General features: G+C 40.6%; 1 protein-coding gene across 2 annotated transcripts in view; it reads right to left on the bottom strand.

The window, feature by feature from the left end:
* Positions 1–15,341, bottom strand: part of SFXN5 (sideroflexin 5) — a 1,158,373-nt gene that overhangs the window by 328,721 nt on the left and 814,311 nt on the right. The window lies entirely within an intron of this gene.

The following is a 15,341-nucleotide window of genomic DNA, read 5'->3' as shown; positions in this document are numbered from 1 at the left end:
GAAGTCTATTCTTTTACAGACAACTGTGCCTTTAACCTCGTTTAGAGAAACGTATGATCTACAAGTTGCAAGGACAGCAGCAGAGATACATACATTATTATCGACAAATTGCCCCGTGCATTTCGTAGAAATGTTAGGTCAAATCTTAAACATGTCAGATACCAGTGGCATCGCACATGTATTTAAGACAATTTTTTCTGGACTATTAGCACCCTTTGAAGCAGTCCTGAGCATCTTCCCGAATTTCGTGCACTCTGTGTTTGGCGGCCTGCCTCTCATCTTGGGACTCGTAGCAGGAATTTTATTTTTGTTCCTTCTGCTCTGATATGGCAAGTCCAGTCACAGACAAGACTCAGGCAACAATGGAAGCACGATCCTAGCAATGAGATACCGAGAGCGAATTACTAAGGTCCTCGGCTTGGCTCGGCTAAGAGATCTGAATACTACCTGGTTTCTTTCAATTAGACCAATCTGGCAAGATTGCATCTTACCTGTCCTACGATGCCTGCTATGCGGAGGAGAATGCGTGTTGGACGTCTGTCTTACACTACCATCAGCAGTACCTATGGATATTGATACTTTGCTTGGTTCGGTAACGGCTCATGCAACGTGTTGTCCCCAACGGCTACCTATTCTGATGACGGCATTCGTTGAGTCCTCACCATTACGATTAGGTGGTGGTGAGGTACGAGATGAAAGCGGCACACAGGTACAACCTTCTGTGACCATTGCTGATCTAGACACCGATGACGGCAATGCCTCTCACATTTGCACTATTTCTACTTTTTCTGACCTGGTCCAACTTTCACCTACTGTTGTAGACGAATTCTTTGCCAGCCTATCTGAGTTAATGTTCTCTCCAAACAACGAGAATAACTATTAAGAAAAAACGAGTATACAGCGTTCCCTGAACTCTGAATTCGGCCTTCAGTTTTGATAAACAGAACTTCTAAAAAACATTGGAACTATTTTTTTTCTCTCTCTTTTTTCCCTGAAATGCCAAATTATTTTTCCGTTCCCAAAATATTTACTTTTTTGGCACATGATGCTCTGCTTAAAGTAGAACTATTCTTAGAGAACAAGATTTCTATTTTTATAGACTCTAGAGACAATATTTTTAATTTAGCCTCTAGCACATGTACAGTGTTGTATAAATATGTGATGAAATGGTCTCGACCTTCTCTTCTGTATTAAGAGCCATTTCATAAATGTAATTTTCGCAATTCATTCAGCCAATATTTCAACGTACTATATATGCATTATCTGAATGATACTACTGCTTGAAAACGTACAGTGTAAATACTCATTTTTTGTGTGTATACCATTTCAAATGCATTTTATGTATTTTGGGGTGGGCTGGAAAACACATGTTCAGTATATGTTTAATATTGCTTAGTATTTTAGTAATGATGGACATTATACGTGGAGTGGGTGTTGTGAACGTATCTAGGACCCTATTTAAATATTCCCGATGTATGCCCTTATGTGGTTATAACAAATCATATCCTTATAAAGGTATACAAATCATATCCATATTTAGTCATAGCCAATGCAGTCCAAATACGGCAAGGCTACTCCCATAGACTCCTAGAAAGTACAACGCGTTCTTAAACAAACCAAGCCTCCAGCTGCCCGGGAATTCCCCCTGCTTCTGTTTTGATTTGTCCAAGAACTCCTGGAGTCCTAAAAGAACTGCGAGTTCTTAGTGACGTCTTATGTCGAACCTTACGTCAAACTCGGCACCTTCCAGGTATAAATATACCAGCATCTGCCTTAGCAAACATACGGTGGTTTGGAGCAGATCGGCTATCTACTTCCCCGACGCCCTGCTGTAACGAGTGCCGAAGGAAGCCGACCCTCCCATTGACGCACTGAGAGAGACGCGGTCTTTTCTCCTGCCGAGAAATCCAGCTCCAGTGTTTTCCGGTCACCGTTGCGGGTTGCTGGGAAATCGAGTCCTGAGAGAGAGATACCAGACCTCCTTCATTCTATAACCAAGGTACGGAGCTGATTAGACCCTTAGAGAATTCTTGATTCAGATTCTTGGCAAAAACTATCTTAACTCAAACTACATCTCACTTACTCCTTCCCACGTACTAGGCTTAGGTTAGGTACACAGGGGTAGGTGTATTTTAGAAGCACCAGTTGAGTACGTTTAGTCAACTTTTATCATTGAATGTATTTTATCCATTTAAAGTATCTTATGGCTTAGAAACCATATCAATGCTTTTACAGTATTATTTCATAATACTCCTTTTACTGTACGCACTTTACTTTATGACAAGTATTGCAATTGTGGCAATTCACTTCTCTTGCATGAGAAAGAAGACTGCTCAATAAATGACCACTTTTATTGAAAACACCCGTCTCTCTATTTCTCTGCACTCCTGGTGCAACTAAGCATGCACGATTGACTGAGTGAAATAACTATCTATTGTTTCCGCGACTCTGGAGACATACTCCTTATTCTGGAGGGAGCAAAAGTTGTCATGTTTATGCGGTTGTCAGAGACTAATCCCTTCTTGTCTATTCAGGAAAGTTAACTCCTTCCTGTTCACTCGTGAAAGTTTCTAGTGACCTCTGAGCTAGCTGGCATTCATAATTAAGTCTAACATATTCAATAGAGACCTAGTCGTCCTCAGTCCTACGTCTAAACTATCGTTTATGTTATTCCAATGCGCAGAGCCTATTGGGAATATAGGAACAAAGCTCCCTTTTTCACACAAAAAATGACCCATTACCAAACAATTGTATTACTATATTTCTCTGTTAACATATATGATTGTAACACCCACATCACAAAAGCATGTCACGATCCGGATTAGCCAAATGTTGATCATAAACAAACCCTTGTTTACATCTGACAAGTAAACAAAGCAAAACTATGCACTTTCATAATCTTTGCACCAGTACAGTAACTTGTATATTATTTTACTTTAAATCAAACACCGCAACACTAGGGTTCACACTTTTTCCAACCAAATACGGCACTCCAGATCATTGCACACTTGTGCTCCACTTTCTTCCATCATCCAACCTTACAGTGTTACCCTTCACTTCTTTTATTTTTTAGGACTCCACCACTTGGAAAAGCCTTTTCTTACATTCGAACCCAAGTGCAATCTAACAAAATCACTATTCTGAAACATGTCGGTTTTTTACTCAATTTATCACTGTGTTCTTGCTCATATTTCTTTTGATACATAGACAACTTTTTTCCAGTTTCACCCTGTTTACGTCTGAGTGACATGCTCTGTTCATCCACATTGGTGTGATACCATTAGTATATGCTAAACTGTCCCTCAGTACAAAAAGAATAATAATAATTGCCGTGTTCCTGTAGCTTCACAACATTTTCTTGACTTCTCTTTTACAACCAAGATTACTCTCCACTGCCAACTACACACACCCCTTCAAGACCGGGTGGAAATGCTCCAGAAGACCATATTCTTGGGGATGATGAACTGCAGTTTGTAATGTTTTATTCCCTCTTTGTCCAGGGACTGCTGGAATTTGTCTGCCACAAATTGCAGTCCATTGTAGGACACACCCCATTCAGGACACCCTTCTCTTCTGAAGAACTCTTCACAAACATGTGCTATGCTAGAGGCTTTGGAAAAGTAATCTACCAACACAACGGCATTCTTACCATCTAATCCTCTACAACTGAATGGACCACATATATCAATTTCCACCATTTGCCATGCTTTCTTGGAAAATTCTGTCGGTTCAATGGGAGTTTCATTGACTGTATGGGATTTATCACTGCACATACAAGCAATTCAACTATGCACAAATCTCTCAATCTCTTTGTCCATACCCAGCCACCAAAAATCCACACAAGCTCTTCTTTTCATGGCTGACATTTCACCTGTGTCCCTCATGCAACAACTCCAACAATCTGGAACATACCCTTCGTGGGCATTACCAAGCTTCCATCTCACCTAACAATCCTTACCACCACAGATAACTCAGACCACAACATTTTGTAATCACAAAGCTCCGTTCTTCCAATACCAGATTGACATAGAGTTTGAGAAAACATGATACAGGTTGTTGCAAGCTCTCATCCACAGCCAGCTCCTGTCTCTACCCTTCCTCTGAAATGGCACACCTGCAAGACTCAGCCACATTTACCACCACCCAGTCATCATCATTAACACAGCTTTCATCAAGTATAGATAGACGAGACAAACAGTCTGCATTCATTTTTTTGATTCCTGGACCATATTTCATATAGAAATTACACTCCTCCAACCGATACAGACATTTGGCAATCCTAGGAGTCGCATTTCCCGCACACTTAATAGAAAATAAATCTATAAAGGTTTTATGATCAGTGCGTAACTCAAATAGAGTACCCCATGTATGGATCTTAAAATGTTACACATCCCACCAACACACCAGTGCCTCTTTCTCGACTGTGGAATAGGTATTGTCATCTCCCTTTAGCGTCTGTGATGTGAACACGACCACTCTCTCTTAACCAAGCTTTCAGGAGTTTCCTGAAAACAGGAAGGGAGCTAGCATTGGTGATGACAGGGGGGAGAGAATTCCAAAGCTTGGCGGCAGACACCGATAAAGCACGGCCACCCCATCTGGATTTATAAAGTCTGGGCACAACAAGTTTAAATTGTGTAGGTGAAGGTGCTCCCTGGGGTATATCGATGGAACAAAGATTTAAGTTGGGACGGATCCTTGCAGTGCATGGCCTTATATACTGTACTTAGGGCCTTGAATGAAATGTGTTCCTTAATAGGGAGCCAGTGGAGCAACCCGATTCCTTCTCTGGCAGATTGATGTTTAGAAATATTTAAGATCAGTCTTGCTGCTGCGTTCTGAACCATCTAGAGTCTGTTCAGAGATTCAGCAGTGATATTAAGATAAAGGGCAATGCAATAATTCAGCCAAGAAGTAATAAGAGCGAGCTAGAGGGCCGGTGCAATTCTGAGGGGATGAGTGCAAGGGCCTTTCTAAGGATTTTTAAGATATAAAAGCATGTGCTGACTGTGCGATTGATCTGGGCATCAATAGACAGATCCTCATCAAGATTACCCCCAGATTTTTGGTTGCTTTTACCAGGGCAGGAAGAGGTCCGCATTCTGTTGGCCATCAAGACTTAGACCAGATGGACTTCTGTGGTCCAAAAATCAGTACCTCGGTCTTATCCATATTATTCTTTAAAGAATTGCCCTTCATCCAACTGATGATGTTTGACATGCAAGCGTTAAACTTCTCTGCAACTAGCTGCAGATTGCTGGTGACAGAGACAATGATTTGGGTGTCATCCGCGTAGGAAAGCACCTGAAATCCATAAGATCTCACCAGTTCGGCCAGAGGGGTCACATAAAAATTGAAAAGGGTAGGACTCAGCGTAGAGCCCTGAGGTACCCCACATGAGAGAGCAAAAGCTTTCATTTTAAAGCCTCCACTACTAACTGTGTACCTTCGGTCCGTAAGGAAGGACTGGACAAGCTGCATAGCTTTTCCCGTGACCCCCACTTCCTGCAGGCATTGGATCATTCGCACTAGAGAGATGGTGTTGAATGCTGCAGATAAATCAAGCAGAATCAACACTGCCGAGCCTCCTTGATCTACCTGCATCCGAAAATGGTCAGAGGCTATAAAAAGGACAGATTTCGTACTGGGAGCAATCCAAGATTTCCCGAGAGTCCAAATAATTAATCAACTCTGTATTAATGTATTTCTCCAGAATTTTTGCAGGCGTGGGAAGGAGGGAAATAGGGCGGAAGTTCTTTAGTTCTAGGGGGTCAGCATTGGGTTTCTTAAGGAGAGGAAGGACAATAGCTTCCTTCAAGATAGCTGGATAGCAGCCAGATGTAAGAATTTCATTGTACACCTTACACAGAAAATTGGCTGCTAAATCTGGTGCCAATTTAAGAATAGAGGGCGTAGAGGGATCAGACGGCGCTCCGGATTTAAGGTGGAGTAAGAGATCTTTCATTTGTTGACTTGAGATAGGGGAGAAGGAAGACAGTACATTCGTCCTAGTGATCTGAAAGTGCTCCACCATACTCAGTTTGGCTCCGGCATCCGTGACTTTCTCACTGGCGGGTACCATATCAATGGAAGGAGCAAACTCCTGGTATATCTGCAGAACTTTCTCTTGAAAATAGGTTGCTATCTTACCACAGAAGTCTTCGGAGGGAGTCATAGACAGTTGCTGGGGGGATTCAGAAATGTCCTTGATTACTTTAAACGGCATACTGGATGAGTTATCAGCTGTCATAATCTTTCCTGTGAGAAAACGGGATTTAGCCTGGAAGATAGCCTCCTCGTAATTCTGTAGCAGAGAGTGTGGCTTGTTTTTCTCCTGAGGGCAAGGATTAATGCGCCATTTGTGCTCTTGTCTGCGGCATTCACTCCTCAGAGCCATGTGTTCCTCCGAGAACAATGGGGCGGAGGGTTTGCTTCTTTTAATAATGCCCTTCTTAAAGGGGGCAACTATGTCTAGAGCCCTGTTGATCCAGTCCCGAAAACCCTCAGCTGTATAAGGGGGAATATTATGTCTCTTGGCAGGGGTCGAGACTAAGGCAGCATCCCAGCTGGCAGCAGCGATCTTGTTCAATTTCCTGCAGTAATGGTATCTAAAGGGTGTATTCTCGCTCTTTTTGTGGGCTGCCGAGAGGGGAGCTTTTAAATTTGACCAAATAGTGGTCCACCCAACTAAGGGGGTGGATTGTATCAATCACCAGGTCATCATGATTACTAAAAATGCCATCAAGCTTATGGCCAGCTTTATGAGTTGGGGAGTGAACCTGCTGCGCAAACCCCATGGAAGTCATAAGATCAACCAGATGAGTTGTGTCTATATCTAGGTGATTATCAAGATGAAAATTGAAATCTCCTAGGATCGTATAGTGGGCAGTTGTAGCGAACGGTTCAAGGGGTTTACACCCTGTCTCCACAAATTTAGCTCGCGGGCCCGGTGGACGGTAAACTAAAATGCCAGAGAAACAGAAGTTCTCGGACAGTTTGTTCCTAAAGGAGGTCACTTCCAGTTTGGAGCCCGGAACAGCTTGTTCCTAAAGGAGGTCACTTCCAGTTTGGAGCCCGGAACAGCTATATTAGCATTGAGTGTGCATCTAAGGGAGTCCCTGGCCACCAAGGCTAGGCCACCTTCTCTTCTGTCTGGGCGGTCCAGTCTAAGTATGGTGTAGCCCGGGGGGACCGCATCTACCAGATCTGGACCAGAATGGTCCCTGGCCCATGTCTCAGTAATGAATAGGCAGTCAAGATTACTAGCCTGGATGGTCAAGGCCACTTCAGTTTTATGCTTAATCATAGAGTGAACATTCAACAGTGAACCACAAAGAAGATAAGGCCTGCTCTCTGCTAATATCTTGGTCTCCGTCTTATCATTCACCCCCTGCGTCGTTTTAAGGTGATCTAAATGGAAAACCTTGCTATTAATGGGTCTTAGATTACACTGGGAACAGGGCACATCATCCCCCTTATTAAGATCCCAATTCTCTTTACACCTCTCATGATGGTTGTTGGGGCGCAACTCTAGCAGTTGATTTTTAGAGTAGGTTATAGCTTCGTGGTCCTCGTTTCTGGGGGACAAACAGGCAGCATGCCTGGCCCCTGGCGCCAGCCAGGCGCGGAAGGGCTTGCCTTTGGTGCACCTTCGGCGTGCCAGTGCCGCGCCCACTGCGCGCTTGTGGGACCATTGATTTAAATGCCTCTCAGATCCGGATGTACAGGACGAGCTGGACCGCCAACCTCACAGGCGTCCGGCTCGGAAGAGTAGCAGAAAGAGAAGAGAGACTCTTCGCACAAACGGGAAGCCCGTGGTGGACCCGAGAGCCCAGGAAGGAGCGAGGAGTGTCTCCCGAGCAAGATCGTTCGGTCAGTAAAGTACAAAGTGAAGTGCAAAAGTAAAAAGCTTTACAACAATTCCAGCTCTAACTGGTGTACAGGGTTAAAACTCTAAAATAGTATTACAGCTACATATGGCCAAGTAAGCTGACACGCATCTTGCCATACATACATAATGGACTGTTTGATGGTTTCTTTATTTTTTTATAACGTTTATTATTGATTTTCGATAAAAGTGAATTACAATGCCACATTACAACATTCATGGGTACTGTACACAATAAAATATTTTACACTTAATATCTGTCTGCATGGTGACAGTCTAGGAGGCTGTAAGAAATTAACTGAAAAGAAGTGAAAAAAAATGAAATGTGATGAAATTTCCTCCCTTCTTCTTCCCTCCCCTCCTTTGTTTGAAGGTTTCAAAAGCTGACTGACATTCACTCAACCATTCGTACTGAACCTCTTTTTTCATCAATAGACCTAACACATGCACTTTATTTGAAAACATTTTCACAAATTTGGAGTAGTATTCAGCCAGACATATAAAAGAATGGTGTTGTCCTTTCTTCTTGCCAGGTGATTTCAATGGCTTCCACTAACTTCATATTGAGTTTTATCTCACCCTCTGACAGTGCGTGTCCCAGATACTCGACTTCAGTCACTCTAAACGTACATTTTTCAATACTGACTGCCAACTCTGCACATTCTAACTTTCGCAATACCACATTCAAAATGCAATAATGTTGTACCTTATCAGAACTTCACACCAATATATCGTTTTGGAAGAATAATACATTGGTAGGACCTTTCAAATGGTGCAGAGAAAGAATATTGAGGTAAAAATATCGAATTGCACAAATTTCGTGGTAAAAATATTGTGATTCAGGAATATCGACAGTAAAATCATTGTGGTCAAGAATATCGATTTTAGTTAAGTAATATTGATTTAAAAAATATCGTAGTGTTTAATATCGTTTGTAATAATATAGTTGTATAAGAATTGTTTGTATTTTTATTATATTCGTTAAAATTTTAGTAGTTAATAAAACATTTTTTTTAAATTGCGTTTTTAGTTCCGTAGCGGGTTGTGGGTGTCAGGTTGTAGGACATTGTGCGCCTGCCAGAACTATAGTTCCCATGATACTTAGGGGTTGAACTACAATTCCCATAGTGCCTGGCGGATCTACAGGATATCACAGGGAGGAGCTGGGTGATCGGGGCTCGTGATTCCATGTTTGCCGAGGGAACGGCTGTTCCCTAGTTTGTTCCAGTGTTCCTGATCTGTTTTCAGAAGGCTTTCTGAAAACCATCTCCGTCCTCCGGACTGAAGGCAGCAGTTCCGGTATTGTGCTCCGCGCTGGCTAGCGCGTTTTGTTTCCTTTGTTCGTTTTCAGTTCAGAACGCTTTTCTGAATTTCTTTTATGCCTCGCGGCTGTGAGGACACTAAGACTTAAACTATCCTGGGTATAGCGCTCTGTGTTTGAGCCCCGAAGGTTGCTCTGTAAATTGGGTATTTGCAATCATTCAAGTGGCGGAGTGCAGGGGGGAAAGGACCTCCGCATTACCGTCATGAATACATGACGTGGAAAGTACTTGTACCCTGTGGAATATAAATGCCTAAGCGGATGGCTGTAGTGAAGGAACTATGCCATGCCGTGTTAGGTTTGCTTTGATCACTTCTGGTACTTTGGAGATAAACTTTGCGCTTTCATAGTACAGGAGGATTCAGCTGGCCTTAGCTGGGACTCTTTATTTTCTTCCCTTTGCACAGGGGTTTGTTGCACATGCATTGTGCATTCCATTTCTTGGACTGAACTTTGTTTTGGAATATTTCATTGGATTACTTTTGGAGCTTTCAGCATAAAGGCTATGGGGTATGTTTATAGTGAGAACGAGTGATATAGGCAGAGGTAGTTCACCACATATATTCATAAGGTTTATATGTTTGTGCAGGATAGAAGGAAGGCAGAAGAGACAGCGGTATGAAGATGTATACACAAGGGTTCCTCCAGGTGAATCCTAACATCTTTTTGCTAGTGAGATTGTAATGAGAGTAGGGTTAAGAATTGTATTAACCATTGTATGTTTTTTCTTGCAGCTTCTTATCCCCTGCTGTCCCTTCCTTCTTCTCTTTATTCTTTTGGGTTTTTTCCCCTTTTGGGGTTTTTCCCTCACCGTATCGTCTGAACACCCTGTGATATATATATTCGGGGTTTCGGAAGGTCCGGAGGTGGAGCATTGTTTTGGCATACGGATCCTGTGGAGTGCAATCCTGACAGTGGGCTTATAGGGGAATAGGGTGGGAAGTAATTTAATTATATACAATTTATTGAATCATTTTTATGTATTAATATTTGTTTAATGGTGCTGTTACAGTGTTAAATGTGTTAATTATGTATTAAAAATTGTTTAATATTTCATTGTTAATTAATTTAAATTAATTATTTAGTAATTAATTATGGTAATTGTGTAATTCATTTTAGGTGTGTTTTGTGGTGTTTATAGGTGTAAATGGTGTGAAGGGTAGCAAGTAATTTATTTTTTGATGAATTATTAGTAAGTTAATTAATTTAAAATAATTCATTAGTAATTAATGATGGTAATTGTGCAATTAATTTTAGGTGTGTGTTGTGGTGTTTATAGGTGTGAAGAGTGGGAAGTAATTTTTTGTATTGCTGAATGGTTAATTTGTTGATTGTTAATTAATTCAAATTAATTATTTAGTAATTAATAATCATAATTGTGTAATTAATTGTAGGTGTGTGTTGTGGATATATGTGTATTCAATTCATGTTTATCTTTTTTATTAATAATATATTTTAAATTCATTATTAATTATGGAAATACATTTCAATAAAAATGTTGATGTCTTTTTTTGGTGTGGGGTTATAGAGTAGGAAATAAAATAGATACATTTATGTTTATAATAAGTTGTTTGTGAATATTTGTTCTTTTTAAATAAATATTATTTATCGATGTATTTATTTATTTTTTATATTATATTTGAAGGTTTTTGTTATATGTAATTAACATTATGATATGTATTTTTTATATGCTTAATATATTCAATTGTATATTTTGAAAATATTGTTTATTTATTTTAAAGATTTTTTTAAATTGTTTAAATGTTATTAGTAATTTAAGTTTTTCTGCTATACAATACTTTCCCTACTGTTGCACTCACTGGAGTGGAAATAGTAATTTTTACCCCTCCGCTATCCAACGCTTACCCTACTTATTGCAGTTGGAATAGTAAATTTAATTGTTTCGCTATCCAACATTTTCCCTACTGTTGTATTTATTGTGTTGTGAAATGTGCGTTTGAATTTTGTTTTAATAGTTTAATGTTTTAACTAATTAGAATGTATTTTTTCATTTTAAATTATTGATCTATGTATATATTGTATTTTTATATCATTTAAAAGATTAAAAATTAATTAAAGACAAGTTCATAAATTGTTTTAAAGTAAATATATATATGTATAAATAATTATGTTTGTTGTTTATACTTTTTTTAATTAAGTTTAATTTTCACATGTAATTAAAATGTGTATTAAATGTAATTTATTTTGTTAAAGATAATATTAATATTTACATTTTTATATATATTATCTTATTTTATTTATATTTTGAAATCGATATTTTTTACATCTATATTTTTAACTTCGATATTTTTGATTCAATATTGTTGTACTTACCTGTTTAAGTATAGGGAGTCAATAGTTTTAATATATATATTTTTGGGGGATATTTTTACCATCGATATTCTATCAGTGAACCCTTTTAAATTACTTTGCATAACCGTATGGAAGTCTGCTTGACGCAGATGCAAACCAAATGACATCTGCACAAATTGGAGAGCTACTTCTGGCGTTATGAAGAACGTAAGATGTTTAGATTCAGGATGCAATCGAATTTGATGGTATGCACTTGACAGATTTAAGGAAGAAAAATTCTTGCCTTCTATCATGCCCATGAGCCCTTCATTAATGTGTGGAAGGGGATGGTGGTTGAGGTTCTGTAAATTACGAATTTGTTCGTGCTCAGCCTCCATTTCGTAGCCACCGCCATTTTTGTTGCCCTCACTCAGGCAGCGCGGCGAACGCGATGTTTTTTGTCGTTTCTGCATTTACGTGTCAGGTGGCTTCTTTGCCTATGTTTACTAACAAGTGTCAGGGTCTGGCCGAGTACACTAATTCCTGTCTGAGCTGATTAATCCCCGTCCGGACTATTTGTTGGTTCACACCATTCTTTCCTCTAAGTTATCTTATCTGCTGTCCTTCGCAACATGTCTCATGCATTCTCCTGTTTCATGACTGTCCTTCCACGATATACAGCTGTGTTTTCTATGCTTGTAAATCGAATTGTGTGGATTCACTTGTAATTTACTTAAGGGGTCGAGTGACAAACAGAACCGGGAAACTTGAGTTGCTTTAGACTTAAAGCATTGTGTATAACGTTGGCCCATGTCTCATGTTCTTGTGTGATTGCATTTTGCATTGTATTGTACCGTATATAAACCTGTGTGCCACGGAGTTAAGTGGCAGTCTCTTTTGAACCTCGTTATACCGACGACTTCTAAGACCACTGTACTAGCTGCAGCTAATAAATACTATCTTATACACCAGACGAAGAGTCCATGTCTCTGTTTCTGACAAGGCAGGTGAATCTCAGGGATTTCAGGCGTACCCTGCGCCGCCGGGCCTTAAGGCTACGGTTCTCCAACTGGCGCCCAACGTGGGGCCCGAACCCACGACCCTGAGATTAAGAGTCTCATGCTACGGTTCTCCATGGTCCACCCAGATACTCTTAAATCCACACGCATTTGTAACTTTCTATTTGGCTTCTGTGCCAACGTAATTTGGCTAAGCCGCTCTGATGATCCAATAAGCTCAATAACACCAGCATTACACAAGTGGTCAAGGTCCACTTTCACTTGATCACACAAGGCCAAATGAACATTCCTCACTTTATGCACTTTTGGGCAACAACCTTCTTGTAGTATGCTGCGATGCTCAAACCTTTCCAAGCACTGTAACTATTCGTCAAGCAATCTAGGATACATGCCACTCCACTTCTCTTTATCAGCTTCTTCCATGAGTAGGACCTCATCAGAATGATTGGGATTTAATATTATGCCCGGAGCTTTTTGTTCTTTCCACCCCAACAATGCGTTTCCTCTTTCCACTACACACACTTTACCTACTGCCGATCTGTTCTTATACTCTAGCATACCATCACAGTATTCAAAAATGGGTAGCTTCACAAACACAATAACCCTCTGGCTCTACATCAGTGGGTAACAACTTACAATTCCCCAATTTTCCCAAGGTGGTTTTATCTATTATAATATAAGGAGAGCAAGAGTCGGCCCATACTGAAATGTTACCATTATTAATATTTATGACACACTTTGGGCATTCGGTATGTCTCTTTTGTTTCACCTACACCACACCCCAGTTTATCAGTTACATTTTCACCTACAACCAATGTCTCAATTTTCTCCTCATCAATGAGAACCTCCTCGCCATTACACTCCATCGACATATCTCTCATTGCATTGACATCTCATCTGCCTCCACTCCGCCCTTCAGACTTACACACTATTGAAAAATGCCTTACATTTCTTGCACTTAAAAGACTTGGCTTTAGTAACAGGGAAGTATCAGACTCAGCTATGTTTTGTACTCCCACACCTAGCACATCTTTCACTTGCAAACTGCATCTCAGAAAACACTTTGTAAACAGACCCCTTTCGTGTTTTATGCACTACATGTAGGTTATTTGACTCATTTTTAGGTCTCGTGACCTGTCAATGCGCATGCGCATTGAGCGGAGCGAGACTATAGGGGCTTAAACCGACCTTACCTAGACTGGCGATTTGATGCTGTGCCCGTGCGCTTTTAGGTCAATGCGCAAGCGCATTGATCTAAAATGTGCGTGCACAGCATCAAATTGTCAGCCATCTGATGCCCAGCTTGGTGCCGCTCCACCCCCTGCGGCATCAAAGGCTTTCACGGCCGGCCGGCCGTGCTTTCAGTTTCCCCCTGTGGAGCCTCTTGTTTTTCTGGTTGCCTCGGTACGTTCCCTTTAAGAGTGCTCAAAGTTTTTCTGCCAGCAAGGAGGCAGCCCACATTTCTTATTCAGCTGCATTTCAGCATTCATTTCCAAAACTACTCTTGTGATGCTGGATCCATCTGTCCTCATAATTTTCAGTCTACAATTACAGTATCAAACGTGAAAGAGCAATTAGCAAGTATTTGTAATGCAATAGGTCTCGCATTTGCTCGAGTTTAAGCTATTGGCATTATCAATGACAATGCCTTTTATTTAGGTTTTAAAAACCAAAACATAAATAAAAGGCATTGTCATTTACAATGCCAATTGCTCAAACTCGCGCAAATGCGAGACCTATTGCATTGCAAATGCTTGTTGTCTCTTTGCTGGCCTTCATTAAATTAGTTCACATATCGAGATGCGTTTTCAATGCGACCTGCTATACTGTTGGCTTTATCGAGAGAAGGATCGGTTAATTCCAATAGTTTCTCCTGCATCCTGACATTAACTTTCTATTGATCCCTAATGATCTCTTCATGCAAATCTTTCAATTTGCATGTCACAGCTAAGGTTCTGAGAACTGAACCATATTACTCAATACTTTCCCCAGGAACTGGGCACGAGAAAAGAAATTGTGTCTCTCTACCACAATGCTGACTTTCTGGCCAAAGTTCCCCTCCAGAGCCCTCATGACATCTAGATACTCATGTTCAGGCACTTTACTTGAGTCCAACACATCATCCCCATTACAATCATGATTTACTGGGACTGGTAATGTTTTCAACACCTTCCTTCGCTCTACTCCCAAATTATGCTTCAATATAGCCAGCTTGCGTTTGGTAACAAACACATCCCCACCCAGAGCTTCTTGATAAGTTTCAAATGACTCTCTCCAGTTCTCCCCGGCCATAATTGGAAGACCTGGGCTCTGCAAAACATAGGAGGTGCTGCAACAGACTGTATAAATTTACATAACCCTCTAGAAAACAGTAAACTATAATAAATAGTCACAGTTCTCAAACAAACTGAAAATTATAAATTAAAACAAACATGGTAGGCAAATCCTGGCGGTAAGGGAAAGTAAAATCGTAATAATGCTCCTCCCGCCATGGGAGGTGCCTCGTATGGCAAGGTGAGCATTACATTTTTTATTTTCAATGGTTCAATTTTAGTCCAGCCCTCTCCCAATGCTCATTCCCAGCACCATGTTTATTAGGGGAACATATACAGAACCAAAGCTATGGTCCTGTTTCTGTGTTCCAACAGGCTCCAGTAAGCAGGTTACATCCAGATACGAAGTTCCAATTCTACAGTCCTGTTTCTATGTTTCTGCAGGCTCCAGTGAGCAGGTAACACCCAGTTACGAAGCATCCTGTGTTCCTCTCAGGGAGGGGTCACACCAAAAGAAAGCTTCAACTTGGGAGTTTGGAGTCACAATC

This window comes from Lissotriton helveticus, chromosome 2_1, assembly GCF_964261635.1.
Source record: "Lissotriton helveticus chromosome 2_1, aLisHel1.1, whole genome shotgun sequence".
Classification (NCBI taxonomy): Eukaryota; Metazoa; Chordata; class Amphibia; order Caudata; family Salamandridae; genus Lissotriton; species Lissotriton helveticus.
Note: the sequence above shows the minus strand (reverse complement) of the source record. Positions and strands in the feature narration are given on the sequence as shown.